Genomic DNA, 13,187 nt, shown 5'->3' with positions numbered 1-13,187 from the left:
CAGAGCACAGGCCTTATCTTTGGCAATAATCACCAGGCTGATAACGTTTTAACGTGTTGAAATTAAGGTACCCGAAGATTTCTTACGAACTTTTCAGATTTAGAAAACTCAAACAAGGTCTGAAGCTTCCAGCCACGATTGCAATAACTGATGAATAAAATTGATATCAACTGGAAATGATTAGAATTTTGCGATGTAAAAGCAGAACAAGTCCGCAATAGTACGGATGTAGCAATATTATATCGATTTTCACTCTGTTGACCTAGCTCGAGTGTGAGCGTACCGTGTGGGCACTGTAATGTGTTGTCCAACAAACGCAATTCGCTGATTATTTGCAGTTTTTTGCATCATGCAAGCGTGACGCGCCGTGGCATCGTATACGCCACTTGCATGTTACTGCACAAAAACAAATTCGTTTTTGTCACGCCACCGCACTTAACGATTTGTTGTTACATGGACTTGGACATTTACAGCAAAATATATACCTAAAATTACCTGCCAAACTGAGAGGGGGACATCGAAATATGGTACGTGTCTACTTTGAGCGCAAACTTGACGGCGTTAAACAAATTACGTATGAATTATTTACAATGACTCCGTATTAACACATCTGAGCACATAATAACGAAGGTCACTCGTGGCCGCAGTTTAATTTATTTAAATTATCCTCACTGACTGTTATTACTGTACAAGACGACTAAACGTTCATCAACAGGAAAACTACATTGCAGGCAACTTAACCTCATGCAATAGAAACTAAATCATAAATATTACAAGTTTTATTAATTCAATATTATTTTGGCAGTAGGGCCTTAAGTTTTTTGACCTTATATGTTGATATGTCGAAGCGTTGTTGACAGATGCAAAATAGTCAATGCTACTTTGAGCCAAGGTTCTAAGAGCAATGGCAAGGATATTAATAAGTTTAACTTTTTAAGGCATACAAAATAAATCTGGTCAAAAATAACAGGACCAATTTGAAGCAACATTATTTGGAGCACAATTAAATTGAGTTTAATCTTTTCCACGTCTTGTGACTAAGGGAGAAACGTGACCGAAGGATTTCAAGCCGCGCTGTAAGGCAAGAAGGACTTATCGTGTAGTTGTTATTAGATCACCGCTTAGGAATCCGTCACAGATCCGTATATGGCATCTCGGAGCGTAAACTACTTATATGTACCGGCAGATACGCTAAAGTATAGAAATGAACTAGTCTCGCATACAAGTTCGATGTTATGGTTAGAAAACTTAAGTTAATTGTAAAACAAACTTTTGCAATAAAACAAATTAACTATTGCAACTTGCAAGTTAACGTAATGAACATTTACATAATTCGTGATAAGTTTTTAATTACATCAATACAACATGTTTGTAAGACACATTGTGTATACGTAAATCTTAAAATGGTTTTTCTAAAATATTGCAAAATACTAGTGAAGAATTCTAAGATAGGGAATATACAAGAATATATACAACAATAGTCTCAGAGCTAACCTAGCCTGAGATGGTAGTTAAGTCAAAGGAGTTAATAGGAGAAAATACCCCCTACATTACTGCGAGGATAGGAATGTAAAACTATGGTAAGGCATATTGTTTATTGTATCGCAATCAATAGGTTAACGTTTGAAAGGACCAAGTACGTCACCAAGATTATAAATCGAGCTCGCTGTCGAAGTAACGTCGGTACATTTGGTTGGCAGCATAGAAAACGTAACGAGTGCAACAAAACAACAGTCGCAACGAGATGGGCCGTCAGAGGATGCAGGCGCGTGCCGAGTTGAACGACCACGGGACCACGCGCGCGTTTCACTTTCATCGTATCCCGCCGACACCGCGACCACGCGACCGCCATTACAGAACAACATCATTCATCACTTCATCACCCCGGCCACGTTTCGATTGTTTGCCTTTTTAGTTTCTCTTATAGACACATACTTTATGTGGACAGGATAAATAAATTGTAATGTTAGTAGCTACCAGAGAGTCGCTTCTATGAGCTAATTGATTTAGTCTTGGACCATCTAAGGAAGAAAAGATTGGGATAAGGTTTCGCCAGTGTTTGACAGCTAAAAAATTACTTACGAAGAGGCATATAATAATATCTCTTCACATGACAAACAATAATGGATGGTTGATATTTAAAAAATAAGTCATATTTACTGAAGCGTATTCAGATATTTTATGTTCTTTGCCAGACGAAATTTGTACGAAAAGGGAGCATAAAACAATATTTTCTTTGATGTTTCACGGTTTCTCTGACATTTAGCTTCTGCCACTTTCGCCGCTTACAATTTCATTGAATTGAACGCTAAGTGATTAATTTTGTTCGTACACGATTCGTGTATCGTCTTATCTCATTTAATTTTCTTAAAAGGGTTTTCTTTTTCTTAATTTTCCAATTAGATGACTCATTCGCTACGTTACATGTTAGCATTTAGAGCATATTGTTTTATAAACATAGCGGAATAAAATAAATGTGTACGTATTTTGCGTCATATCGCCGAAATTAAGGTTAAAGTGCAGTGAGGCGGTCAACGACTTTTAGCCTTTATTTGAATGTAGGAACTAGGAAGTTGTACGCAACAGCTGCTGCAGCAGACACATTTTCAATTATCATTGTTTATGTTTGCTGGGCTTTGTTTACGACTGGTGCATGGCATGTGCACAGCATATAATAACAGTAAGTGAGAATGAGAATTATATATAAATACCATGACGACCAGTTATTTAAACATCGGAAGAAATATTATAAATATTTTCCTGTGTACTCAATATCTCATACACTCTATATTAATTAAAAGGAAATAATACTAGAACCCGACAACTCTTATGCTTATATTATAATATGAAGCGAATTTTACTTGACTTAACAAAACTGAAAGCAAACTTGAAAGATTTTTGAACGTTCCAATAACAGTGTACAATAGCACGAGCTCAGCAAAAAGTGCGGCCTTTAACCGGTAAAAATCGTTTCCTTCCCTCGAGTAAGGTCACACAAAAAACAACTTTGTCGGTGCATCACCGACTAAAGACCAGTAGCGTTTTGTGAAAATAAATTGAAGCTAATTTAGTCTCTCGAGATTTATTCAGGAAACTTAATGAAAATTCGCTAAAAGACTTATTAATGCTCGTTTGATTACAGAGAGAGGCTTCTACTACCGAAGCATTTTTAACCGACTTCCCAAAAAGGAGGAGGTTATCAATTCGGCCGGTATGTTTTTTTTTTTTTTTTTTTTTTCTATGTATGTACATCGATTACTCCGAGGTTTATGGACCGATTTACGTGATTCTTTTTTTGTTCGACTCGAAATAGCTGCCAGTTGGTCCCATAGTCATCAGGTCAGGATCTGATGATGGAAACCCTGAGAAATCGAGGGCAACCTTCGAAAGTTGTAGGCATACATAGGGTAAAAACTTGATACTCAGGTGTACGCCTAAAAGCACTATTCAACAGTGAAGATTTGGAGCTGACCTGATGATGGAGACCAGAGAGGGTCGAGGGAACTCGACAACTGAATATGTAAACTACCTCGTGTTTGGGCTTAAATAATTTGTATTGACAAGACCTTTGCAACAGTGAAGGTTTGAAGCTGACCTGATGATGGAGACCAGAGAAAGTCGAGGGAACTCGACAACTGAATATGTAAAATACCTCGTATTTGGACTTATATTCTTTGTATTGATGAGAACTTCCCACTTGTATGGATAGTGACAACTATACGTATCACTGAAAAGCTTTAAATAAAAAACTTTTTTACAAAAAAATTAAACCGACTTCCCAAAACACTAAAAAGCAAAAAAAAAAACTATTTTTAGGTGCATCGGCCTAGAAGTCGGTGGCAAAATTAACTTAGTAACATCCATTAGACACCGAATTCTAGGCCGATGCACCTAAAAATAGTTTTTTTTTTGCTTTTTAGTGTTTTGGGAAGTCGGTTTAATTTTTTTGTAAAAAAGTTTTCGATGTTTTATTTTTTTAGTCGAAAACGGTACAAAGTTGCGATAAAAATGTCGGAAATAAAACTTGCAGCACTCAAGGTAGCTACGACAGTTGTAAATAACTGCTCCCGGACGCCATTTCCATGTTCAGGGATCATTAATCCTGTTTTGGCGAGTGACACCCCGTTTTTATTGGCGTGCATAGGGTAAAGCCACTCCTCATTTGAGTATGAAAGAAAGTATGACTCAGAAGTATTGTCTGTTAATGACGGCAGATTACTATCTACATGTATAAAATATTAAGTTAATTATTTAATAAAATATGGAGCTTATTTTAATGTAACTTTTACCTACTTGTCTTACTAAATAAGCAATTAAGTAACCAGTTAGGGTTTTTTGTGAATCACGTTTCGAAATGTAACAGTACGAACTGCAATAATGAGATTTACGTAACAAAAAATACTAAGAAGAAAAAACACTAATTACCTCAATGAATTATGGAGTGGTTCTAGCTTATAAACAAGATAATCTCAGGTATTTGAAATCAATTAATTTTTTTAAGATGGCATACAATATCATGTGCGAGGTAGGTCCACGGCCCACGTAGCGCCAATCAAGGTGGACGCGTTAACACATTGGCCTCGTGACACGATGATGACTGCCGGTATACTTTATGGATGACTCCTATTGCATATTTCACACAAAATTATGATTTCGTTCTAGTTTTTCCGTGATTTCGAGAATCACATTGAGCCTTTAGCTTTAAACGGTAATGTTAGTTTCAGATATTTTAAATTGTTTGTTAGTAATATCATATTTCGTAATTGGTTTCTGTAAATGTAATAATACTTTTATGTCATTAATCCTACACGAGCCTTAAAATATCAGAATAAGGAAATAACGAAGTTGACATGATTAATTATATTGTTAATAGCGACCCGATCCGGCTAGCACGGGTGCACTCTACTGTATGATACATTACATAGAAAACTTCCTCCTGAATGACTATTTGTTGTTGAAAACTGCATTAAAATCGGTTGGATCGACATGGTTTTATCCTACGTAAATATTGCGCTTAATTAATATTAACGTACCTCGCCGTGTGCCAAACTTGTCTGTCTTCATGTGCAAGGAAATTGGACATACACGGTAAAACTGTAATAAAACACTCGTCACCAACACACTGCTAAACAGATAAGGTCCTTTTAACACGTAGTGTTTTGTTTACATTTGTTGTTTTTCAGTAGTGAGTCAACTCAAGTGCAGTATAACCTCTGTTTATTTACATGTGGAACATGTTTATCACTCCACGGCAGATTTGTACTAAGTTAAGTCGCATATGCGCACATATTCCGAGCAGACACTTTCCGTAACAATAAACGTACATATGACGCGACCGCCAATCGCAAACTGTCAGTGGGGGAGTCGCGGTCTGCCCACCAACTCGTGAATATCCCTATTAGTAAAGGTATTACACAAACGACGTCTATATCCATGCCATTCGTCTTTACTGCGTAATCGTAAACGGAGGCCGACAGATTTGGACACAGAAAATCTTCACGGTTAGAGCCAGAGCTAATGGTGTAAACGTTAGTAAACGAAGGACTGGTTGTGATGACATTATTTTACGCCACCTGAATACTTAATCTAGATTTCATTAGCTACTAGGATTGCTTTAGTTAGATTTGACATCATTTTCTTTAGACAATTTCCATTTCGATGATACATTTTCAGCGAATATTAAGAAAGCACATCCTGAAAGTAATGTTTGAAATAGTAATAATAGTATAGTAAGAAGTACAAACAGTATGTACTACAAGGAAGACTGAGCAAATGAGTGTCGATTTCCTGATGAGATTGCTACGCTTCTCGGGTTACGGCAAGCCGACGCCATTGCCGCTGCGCCGAACTGCACAGTTGCACACAGGAAACGTTCCAACACATTGATACCTTGTAATTGACACGAGTGCAGTAACCACGTGCTTACAGGGCTCCAACGAGCTATTACGTTACGAGAGTATAACAATATGACTCAACACAGTCAAGATCTATAACGAAATTAGGGAACAAACGGGTGTGTTAGTTACCAGCACGTATAAATCAAATTATGTTTATAAAACAAGGTGTTATATTCTGCATTGTTGCTTGTAGCAATAAATTTGCCTTTAAACTTGCTTCATTTAAAACTATTTCCGAACCTATATTTCGTTCGCCAAGCAAGACGTAGTAGTAGACAAGAGAATGAATTCAAGTAATACAACAGAAATTAAGGTGGAAAACCACTTTACATAATGTAAATCAGAGACAGCGTATAGCTGTCTACGATTATGTGAAACTGATGATTTAAACTAGACAAGCTGCCCACTCTGCCCAGCTAATGACCGCAACTGCGTGCGAACTAGTCAATGCAAGCGTCCCAGGAAGTATCTTATAATGAAGGCGACAGGCAACAATAGCCTTATAACCACTCAAGCGTCCGAGGTGATAACAGTCACCAAAAAAAATCTTGCCTTAAGCGTCCGTGGTGACTACAGTATCCGAACGACATCGTTCAGTTTAAACGTGTACAGCGCTATAGCCAGGTGGTATTAATATAGTTGATTGATACTAGATGGCGCGTTATTAAATTTGTCATCCGTGAGTTGTGATTTTTTCTGTCCAATGGCAACATTAAATTTATAAAAAAATATATTGAAGTGACAGTTCGTCGTTTTTGACAAGTGACTTTTTTGTGTGTGGAGCTCTTGACAAAAGTGTGGTAAGTTTCTTGTTTTATACCTTATTTAGATTGTTATTTTATATCAAAATAAACGTGAAGAAATTTCCTTTACGAAATATGTATTATTACGACAATTTCAAAACGTTTACATAGTATAGTTTAGTTGGAAAAGTTATACGATCACTACACGATCATCGTTTGATACTTTTCTATTGTTTACAGTGTATTCTAATTGGTTATTTTTGTTAAATAAATGCAAAATATACGAGAATCGTTCAATATTAGCACGTTAATGGCCATTTACAAACGAAATACATTGAGATCGGGTCTATAATGATCAAAATGTTAAGACGTTATTCATGATTTTAGTGTTGGTGCGCAGACTCCCCTTGGACAGATCTACTTACAACGTAAATAATGGTTTATCCACACGGAGCGTTTTATGATCAATTTGGGAATGTTTTGTGGTTTGTAAAAAATGTGGCTTTACTGAGCTTAGGCCCTTGCGCATTATAATGTTTGTTTACTGTTTTTTTTTTTTTCAGTTTTACAGTGTATTTATTTTACTGTAATACCAATAACCGCTTTCTTTTTTTCTATTTAACATAAAATATATATATATATATTGAGCAATAAAAAAGGATATGTAATAAAATTATATAAAAGTAAAAGTTTAATTACAAAATTTAATAAACAAATTTCATTAAAACAACCTCGTCGTGTGAACTCGCTATTAGCCGGGCGGCCATCTTGCCACATTTTTACGTCGCCCGAAGCCCAGTGACCGCTTAAGAAACACTTAACTTTGTTTATTTTTTCATGACAGAAAACTAAATATTTATATTAAGATATTGGTATCATTTTAAAGAGTATATCCTGTACTAATATAATAAAAAAACATTGTTACCAGTAACCACTATATTTTTCTTATAAAACTCTGAATACAAAAATATACGATATTTTCTTTGATATCCTCAACTTTATGCTTTATTATCATCCTATAATATTAATTAAGGTAATTTACTTTTAATCAAATAAAATTTTACGTTCTTTTAGCTTTCCGTGAGTATTTTTTATTCGAATCTAGCTATTGTAGTTTTTCAGTAGTAATCGTTTTTGTTGAAAGAGTCTCGCTTGGTCGTAAAAAAGCAATTGACATTTCATGCGCGGACAGGTGGGCCGAGAATCACCGCGCGGCTTGGACGCTTGAGTGGATAAAGAACGCAGCCACTTGTGGAAAAAATGCCTTACACCATGGCATTTTCGTAGAAATATAAGGAACTATGTAATAGTTAGCAGCAAATGGGTTAGCAATTAAGCTAGTAATCATCCAAGGGCATATCCCGATTCCCGCCGAGTCCAGTTTCACTTCCGTGCAATTACAAAACTCAATACAATTAATGTGTTTGCACCAATTGGAGCGTGAGAGGAATCCGGGCACGGTAGAGTTCGTGGCGCAGTGCCCCGGAACCAAGTGTCGTGTCGACAGTTGTCATCGCAATGTCCTCTATTCAACCAACGTCATTTAGTAAGTAAGTACCGCAGATGACTGGTTTCTAAGTTGCGGAGTACTTGGGATGAGAAAACTGAGTTTGATTGACACTCACTGGTAATTGCTTATGGCGGATACTCAGACGTCGTCGACGATCGTAAGCTTGATGGCAACTTTATCTATAAGCGTCACGTTTTTGCGTATTTATCGAATATTACTTAGTTTCTTTGAAGAAATATCGTACTCACGAGACTTTTTTTTGTCCCTTAAAAAGATTTTCATTTGAATCAGGTTTCAAATAGTTTCTTTGTAAATAAGCTTATTTAATACTAAAGTTACAGGTGGTTTTGACCGAAGTTTCGTATTGTTTCTGTAAGGTTAAATCTAGAAAAAAGAGTAGACTATAGAATAATATTGAGTGGTAAACGTGTTGGCATGTGGTAATGTTATCGAGTGTGAACTACTTGCTCATCAAATTAACTCAGCAAACAGCCAGGGCGTAGCGCACACCCGATGATGTCACCAGCTTACCAGCGCTTGTCAACAAAGCCGTACTATGAATAGTTAAGTAATCAATTATGGTTCAAAATTGTAGTATATCTACGATTCTACTGCTTTTAATGGCCCTTCATGTAAGTACTTCCTTAATGTTCGATGATTTACCTTAATAGGGAGATTAGTTAGTCAAGACGGAATGCTTATTTGTGAAGCCAAAAGACTCATTTGGCAAAAATTGCCCAAGAATCAAACCGAACCGAAATAAGACAGGTAAGTACTAGAAGAAAAAAAGGGAACAAATATAATGACCACCATAAAATGCTTTGATACCCTTAGTTTTGCAACCAGAAAAATCTACTGAACACCAGAAAAATAAAGTCTAAAAATGTAATAGTACCAGCTATTTTAGTCACGACTTCACTTTAAATTGTATTCGACCACCAAATTTAGTAAATGATCACCAACTCTTGACGACCAAATTAATGTATTATTTTTGCCTAAATAAGTCACTGTGATTGCCATAAAATGTAGGCTTATTATCAAATAAAGTATTATGATGCCATATTAAGTTATGTGTCCGGCTTGCAATGCATGCGTGAGTGTCAGTATGACGAGTGACAGGGGAAAATGGAAGAAAATGACATATTGCGCCGACCCCAAGTAAAATTGGGAACAGGGCAGGAGAAAGAAGAAGAAGAATGTGTTTCTCAATACACTCCCTCGAAAACACACTCTTATCGCACTGTTTAGAGGCATGCAATAGACAATTTTCCACCCTAGTGCAGGAAAAGGGTCCCCATAATGTAATTACATTTATTGTATCAGGCCGAACTTATTTTTTTGGAGTCAGTTTACTTAAACAGGATAGCAAGATGTAAAAACTTTGATTATCATTTTATATTAAAACGCTGGTATAATTTTGATGATCATTCACTACTTTTGGTGATCATTTACTACTTTTGGGATAACAATGATTTATTTGGACTCATTTTGCTTAAATAGGATAGCAGAATGTAAAAACTTTGGTTATCATTTTACTTTAAAATGGTGGTTTAATTTTGGTGATCATTTACTATTTTTGGCTTGCGCATGATTTATTTTGGAGTAATTTCACTTAAATGGGATAGCAAAGTGTTAAAACTTTGGTTATCATTTTACATTAAAATGCGAGTTTCATTTTGGTGATCATTTACTATTTTTGTCTGCTATTTGTTACTATTTCTGGTGATCAGTTAAACATAAGCCAGAAAAAAATAAGATACTTGAGTGCCGAGGTAATCAAGATTCTAAAAGGATGAAACCATTGGAATAGATGGAAATAAACCAGAAAGCTGGTTGTACACCGTACAAATAATGTAATTGAGCTCAGCGCTTAGACTTGGGTCTCTTGATCTTGTTATCATGTAGGTCATAGCAGAGGGTCTTTTTGCCGTTTTTATTGGCTTGATTGAATTATAATAGCTTTCATCGTTTTAATGCACTCTTCGAGAAAGCAGCAGAATGGGCCTTAGCAACGTTCAGTAAAACAGGTACTTATACTTTGATACATTTTTGACAGTTTGTTGACTTCGAAACTGCAAGGTCGTTTTTAATTCAATAGGTCTTTTCGCAAAATGGAGTGATAATGAAGATTGAAACAACCGTGACTGCTACTGTGTATCGTATCGTCGCTCGTCTGACTCACTTTGTGTTGGGATGAATACTAAACAAGATGGTACGTCCGCCGTACGAAAAGAATTAACGATAAATTAGGCGCAGCTTCTTGTTAGGCTGTATGAAAAATAATAATGTATTATTTTACCGAACCTTTTTAACGATGTCTTTTGTTTACTCTAGCATTGTTTTCGCGATATTGTATTAAGTAGATGACCTTCATAAGTTTTTTATCAAGACGAACCACGCCATTGTTTGTTAGATTCTCACATTAATCTCGGAAACATTTTATTCTTTCTCAAATCGTGTCATTATCTTTTTTACTGAAATTGTTTGCTGTAGTCCATATTTCGCTATTGAATTTTTAGCGTAGCCGTTGATAGGTATATGAAATCCTTGAATGTATTCTTTGAACCTGAAGATCCTTGCGTCCAGATTTGATCAATGACACGATGAGTCAGAATACGCTTCGACATCTGTGCACTGATGTATTCTCTAAATATAGGCACAGACACTGCGGCTGTTTAATTATACCTACAGTTTGCATCGGTACAGTGATAAATTTAGGATGTCAAGTCTGCAAAGCCCTTAGTGTAGCCTTCCGCTTTGTATTGCGTATTAAGAGTGGCAGCTCTCAGGATTGCAAATTAGCAGTTAATGTTTACCCTCTTTTACATATCAGTATGCCAAGCTATTTTATCTTTTAGAAGTTCAGCGTAATTGAGATAGATATGCGTAATAGTGACCTATTTGTCTCACTTGGTTCACATTACTTAACCTCAGAGATAACCTACTGATAAGCATGACAGAATGTGCTTATCTTTGAGAAATGGCTATGGTATTAAGTTATACATGTAAAGTTACATTGGGCAATTTTTCATTTGAAATAATCGTAGTTTTTACTTTTTATGCAGCTTTAGTGCCAGTGTTTAAAAGGCAGTGAGTGTCTATTTCACCTGTCAACCCAGTTACCCAGACAATAGGCCTTTGCTCTTTCAGTCAGACCTCTTAGCTTCCAACTAGTTATTTCTTACAACTTTGTAGCAACAAATAGATCAACAATAATACCAATAACAGCCAGTATCAACAGATAAACAAGGAAATAAGAGGATCTTCTTATAAAATAGATAGTCACCAATCCACAAATGAACTGCAGCGCTTGGTGCATCGCTTATTTTTTTATTGGTCAATCCATGCAGTTGTCACTTAGCTACAAGGGTGTCGAAGCTATTCTTTTGTTTTTTTTTTTTAATGATGAAAAGATGTGTTTGTTGATGTAGACAGCATATTCTGATGATGTTGATTTTTGATTTCTTGATTATTTATAATACAAAAAAACAAACAGTCAAATTGGTAATAATATGTAAGTGTATCAAGTTCTGTTTTATTCAAGTATATCACTATTTGTTTTATTGTCAGCCAAGGGCTGTGTTAAATACTGAGTAATTATTTGTAAAATTTGGATGTCATACCTATAATATCAGAGTCTAAGTATTTTATGCATCCATTTGTCTGAGTTTTAACCGTTAATATATATTCATGGCAGGAATGTGTTGTTTAAACCTAAAATTATAATTCCACTTATTTAAAAGTAGCTACACTGCAATGTGTAATGTTATCATTCTTTGCTGTTAAATAACATGGTTATGATGTATCAAAATAAAAAAATACAGACCAGACAACAATACAAGATTGTGAATACCATAACAAATATTAAAATTTGTTAATAAAAAAAAACTACTTGTCTGCAAAATGTAGAGTGCAATATTGCAATACAAATCAAAAGATATATTCATATAATGTGAACACAGGCATCAAAAACTGTAAATATCCAGCCTCAGTTTCAGACAGAAGGTATGTAAGTTATTATAAGCTGTAACCTAAGCAATTAGCTACCATAAATAAGAGACTAGTAAAAAAAAAGAAAAAAATGCACTTATGTTTTTATGAATACATCACAAAACAATAGAGTTTCCTTTCCCACATTATAGAAAACAAGAATTATAAGAACATAATACATATAGAAAGACTCATGATACTATATCATTTATGGGATTTAAACTTTTTACAGCAGACATCCAGTGTGAAACAAGGCACTCGCAATTTATACAGAAATCAATTTAATGTGAATGTTTTTGTTGTTTCATTGAATGATATAAATGGATCATTTGTACATTCAGGTTTTAGAACCTTCTTGTCAATTTGATTAATAAAAGTTACCTTTCCTATCAATTTATAAACAAAATAGTTCAAAATCGCAGGCTCCCGGAGCTTACCTACCTAATTAGATTACAGTGTCTGGAGTTGTCACACTATCAAGTTTGACAATCTTTGATAAGGCGCAATGCAGTAGTTCAGGCAGAATTTCCCAAAGGAGACGAATTGCAGTAAAAAACTGTTCTAACGAAATTTGGTTTTGTGTAATGGTTTACGAAACGAGGACGTTCCATCCCGCCTACAATCTACAGCCAACTACCAACACCGTGACAAAATCTACTATATACCAAAGATGTTACACAATTATCAACTTACCGAAATGACGACAACTAGATAAGATGGTTATGAGATAAAACAATCCTCACTTCATTATATAAATCACTGTTTAAAGATAGTAAATGAAATTCATAAACACACAACACATACGTCACTCAAGAAATCCGCCATTTTATAAATTTAAAACTTTTTCTTGTCATAATTGAATCATTGACTAGGAAATATTTCATACAGCCAATAGAGGATCAATAAGCAGTATTTTTTTTGCACTATTAAAATCTCTGAAAAATAAAATTCAAGTTATTTCTATTTAGTATTATAACATAATATTATACGAGAATAAAATAATGTCTGCATAAAGGATCCAGACAGACACTGACCGATGCAACTATA

The 13,187-nt window shown here is 35.2% G+C and overlaps 1 protein-coding gene across 2 annotated transcripts in view; it reads right to left on the bottom strand.

Annotated features, from left to right (window-relative positions):
* LOC124636811 (tyrosine-protein kinase CSK) overlaps window positions 1–12,980 on the bottom strand; it is a 31,534-nt gene extending 18,554 nt beyond the window's left edge. Inside the window, exon 1 of one of the 2 annotated variants that reach the window (XM_047172975.1) lies at window positions 12,834–12,980. The gene's annotated coding sequence lies outside the window, so the exon portion shown is untranslated. Of the gene's footprint in view, window positions 1–5,033; window positions 5,357–12,833 lie in introns of those variants that run through there. The other variant, XM_047172974.1, reaches the window with a different exon arrangement.
* Window positions 12,981–13,187: the final 207 nt, after the last annotated feature.

This window comes from Helicoverpa zea, chromosome 15 (genome assembly GCF_022581195.2).
Source record: "Helicoverpa zea isolate HzStark_Cry1AcR chromosome 15, ilHelZeax1.1, whole genome shotgun sequence".
Lineage (NCBI taxonomy): Eukaryota > Metazoa > Arthropoda > Insecta > Lepidoptera > Noctuidae > Helicoverpa > Helicoverpa zea.
The sequence above is the reverse complement of the archived record's forward strand: the minus strand, read 5'-3'. Positions and strand labels throughout refer to the sequence as shown.